This window comes from Otolemur garnettii, unplaced genomic scaffold, assembly GCF_000181295.1.
Source record: "Otolemur garnettii isolate 467f Iridium unplaced genomic scaffold, OtoGar3 scaffold00117, whole genome shotgun sequence".
Classification (NCBI taxonomy): domain Eukaryota; kingdom Metazoa; phylum Chordata; class Mammalia; order Primates; family Galagidae; genus Otolemur; species Otolemur garnettii.
Genome location: NW_003852512.1, coordinates 4,526,208 through 4,530,336, shown reverse-complemented (window position 1 = coordinate 4,530,336; position 4,129 = coordinate 4,526,208). Strand labels below are relative to the sequence as shown.

At 38.8% G+C, this 4,129-nt stretch overlaps 1 pseudogene; it reads left to right on the top strand.

Annotated features, from left to right (window-relative positions):
• Nucleotides 1–3,867, top strand: part of LOC100951800 — a 30,891-nt pseudogene extending 27,024 nt beyond the window's left edge.
• The last annotated feature ends 262 nt before the right edge of the window (nt 3,868–4,129 follow it).

The following is a 4,129-nucleotide window of genomic DNA, read 5'->3' as shown; positions in this document are numbered from 1 at the left end:
CCAGGAGTTGGAGGTTGCTGTGAGCTGTAATGCCACGGCACTCTGCCCAGGGGGACAGCTTGAGGCTCTGTCTCAAAAAAAAAAAAAAAAATTAAGGTAAACTATGAAACTTTATTTAGTTTGTCTCACACCAAAAGTACTTTGGAATGAAAAGAAAAGGGTGAGAAGGAAGTCAGTTAACATTTGATTGAGCTCCTACTACGTCCTCATTGTAACTCAGCAATATAAGTAATACTATCCCCCTGGATGCAAGAAAAATACTGCAGTGTTACCTATTCTCACTTTAGAGATTTAAAAAATGTCTCATTAGCACTCAATTCATAAGTAAGAGTGAAGATTCAAATCCAAGTCTGACAGCCACTAAGACTACACTTTCCAGTAAACCAATTGTATCACCTTCCTTGGATCTCTTAATTATTTTCCCAGTATAAGTACATAAAAATAATGAAGATAAATTGTGAGAAAAAGCTTTTGAATCAAAGAGGTTGATATCAGGGCTTGCATGTCTATGTTTTCACCTTTTTATCGGTATGATTCATTCAACAAATAAATATTGAAGAGTCTGTGTATAAACCACCATCCTGGGAGCGGGGAGTATAGCAAGTTCAGTGATAGACATAGTCTCTGTCCTCAGAGAGTTTGCATTTGAGGGCATAAAGACTTTGAAAAATAATTACAAGACAGGGTTTGGGGTTTTTTTTTAATCATTTGCAGTGAAGGGTACAAAAGAAAATATCAGGGTGATTTGGACCATAGTAAGTGGACTTGGTCTCCTCTGAATGTCACAGAAGTTTTCCCTGAGGACGAGTTTTTGCATAAGATGTGAAAGACAAAAGGGCCAAGTAGGCCAAGAGGGTTAGAGAGATGGTATTATAGACACTAAGAATAGCATGTGAAGACCCTTGGAGTCAGGAAAGGGCACATAGAGTTCTTAGAGAAACCAAAAGAAGACCAAAAGACAAACAAAAATAAACAAAGAACTAAGATTTTTCATTCATAGCCTGTGCATTGCTAAGATAATCCAAGCTGGCAGCAACTACATAAAAATGAATCCTTTTGTTAGTTTTTTTTTTTAAAAAAGTAAACTAAACTAACAACAACAAAAAATAATGCCAGGGATAGCCCAGCTGATAAAATTAGCAACAAATAGGTATGTGCCATGATACATTTATCCTGGAAACCAAACCTAAACCACATGGCAGAGGGTCCCAGGCTGTTTATCCGTATCCATGAGTCATCAAAATCATCCTGTCATTCCAGGGAACATAAAGGCTCTGCCCCAATATTTTTGGATGAAAACTGATCAACTTCCTTCTCATCACATCTTTGAAAAAAAAAAAAACCTACTCTATGTATCTATCACTCAAACTCAACCTAAAAGGGTCACTCTATCTAGTTCTAGGTAAATAAACTGTTCTGTTGAAACTTTCTATTTATTCATGAATGGTGGAATGAAAACTACTGTTTTGTCAGTCACAGTGTCCAATAAAACAGGGAAATCATCACAGTGCTAGCTTATGAGGATTGTAGTATGAGCTGAAGTTGATCAAATCCTCAGAAAAGTCATCATGAAAGGATACATTTGGATAAGTTAAAGTGGTAAGTCAAGGTCCAATACCAAAACAAGCTGTGTAGCCTTTCAGGCCAACCAATTCCCAATTCTTATTCTTTTTTTTTTTTAATTTTTTTTATTTCAACTTTATTACTTTGAAGGTTTTTTTTTTAATTTTTTTTTATTACTTCTTCCTCCTGTAGTGTTTTCTTGCCCCCCATGGAGCTGGAATCACAAGGTCCAGCTGTCTCGTTGTCCTGTTGTTGTTGTAGAGACGGGGTCTCACTCTGGCTCATCTGGCTCAGCGGGGTCTTGGCTGGTCTCGAACCTCTGAGCACAGATGATCCACCCTCCTCGGCTTCCCACAGCACTGGGACAACAGGCGTGAGTCACCATGCCCGGCCCCAATTCTTATTCTTAAAATATAATGTGAAATGATTATTATAAATTAACATGACATGAGTGATCATTTCTTCTTAAAATTTAAAAGGAAAATTAATTTAAATATTGCTCTACTTAAAGTGCACAATTAGCAAAGTTTTGGAATGGTACCAAGTGACAGTTTCAATCTTAGCTCTTCAAATAAAAGCAGACATATTTTTAGACAGTAGAACTGACTAAGATGTAAGTGGCTTGCAGTTAAAGTAATTGCATATCTGGTGGTGGTAAGTGAATTACAGGAGTGACAAATGCTGGCACTTAAATAATTTGAGGCAAACAACGTCTCCCTTCTGCACAGAGCAGATTCAAATGAGCAGAAGTCAATAAAACATCTGCCTCATTTATTCTGCTCTTGCCTACATAGCGGAGGCCCAGTTCCCAGTTTGAGTTAAAGTTTTCCAAGCGTGCAGTATAGGCAGCAGTGCCCTCCAACAACTATTTGAAAAATGGCAGCATGTCAAGACTTTTATTTCTGTCAGATGAAAATATTATCAAACATTAAAATATTTAAGCTTAACAATTTTTTTTCATGTTTCAATGGAAAAAGAACTTACATTTAAGAAATATTAATAATATGATTCAATTCTCGTGCAGTAACAATACAGACTTCTGTGTTTGGTCTTCAAACATGACAACCACCAGTTGTGCTGAACTGCTAGGAAACCTTACCAGTGAGCTCACAGGAGCTGGAAATCTTTATCACACCTCCAACTCACCAGGAAAAAAATAGTTGAAACAAGTGTCTCTAGGAAACCTCTTCCTTGCTGGGCTCAATACAGAAACAAATGAGAAAGTACATGAAGCAATATTTGGTAAATATGGATGAATAGTGGAAGTGCTCTTGATAAAATTCTGAGAACCAACACATCAGAAGGGTTTGCTTTTACTGCCTTTGAAATCCCAGCAGATGCAAAGAATGCAGCCAGAAACATAAATGGAAAATCTTTAGATGGAAAAGCCATCAAAGTGAAACAAACCACCAAGCCATCATTTGAAAGTGGTAGACATGGACTACCTCTACCCACAAGGAGCAGAGGCCCTCCAAGAGGACTAAGGGTGGAAAAGGAGGAAGTAGAGGAACCAGGGGATTTCTCTCTCAGGGAGGGCATATGGATGATGGTGGCTATTCACAAATTTTAACATGAGTTCTTACAGGGGACCACTCCCAGTAAAGGAGTGGGAGGCCCACCACCTTAAAAAGGAGGTCCTCCTCCTAAAAGATCTGTTCCTTCATGAAGCAGCTTACGGCAGCAGTGGAATGGGAGGAAGAGCTCTTGTATCACATGGAAAAGATAGTTATGGAGGCCCACCTCGAAGGGAGCCCCTGCTTTTTCATAGAGATGTTCATTTGTCCCCAAGAGATGATGGTTATTATGCTAAAGACAGCTATTCAAGTAGACATTACCTAAGATCTTGAGATACAAGAGATCCAGCACCACCACCAAGAGATTACACTGACTGTGATTATGGTTATTCCAGTTCACATGATGACTTATCCATCCAGGGGCTACAGTAATAGAGATGGGTATGGCTGTGATCATGACTATTCAGATCATCTAAGTGGAGATCCATATGATAGTTATTGTAACTCTCTACTACATGAGGGCCCCTGCCACATTGTGGTGGAAGCAGTCACTATGATGACTATAGCAGCTCACATGATGGGTTGAGACAGTTACACAAGCAGTCGAAGTGATCTCTACTTAAGTGGTCATGATTGGGTTGGCAGACAAGAAAGAGGGCTTCTCCCTTCTATGGAAAGGGCGTGTCCTCCTCCACGTGATTCCTACAGCAGTTCAGGCCACAGAGCACCAAGAGGTGGTGGCCGTGGAGGAAGCCGATCTGATAGAGGGGACGGCAGAAGCAGATACTAGAAACAAACAAAACTTTGGACCAAAATTCTGTTCAAAGAAACAAACAAAAAGTGGAAGTATTGTCATGACTACCCAAGGACTACTAAAAAGAATAATTCTGTTATATTTTCTAAAATTCCTGTTAAGTCCCCTTCCATAATTGGTATGTGCTTGTGAGGAAAAAGGTAATATGTGTTTAATTTTATTTGACTTTATGACATTGCTTTCAATAAGCAAATGTTAAATGTGTAAGACTTAACTTGCTGTACAAGTGTGATTTTCT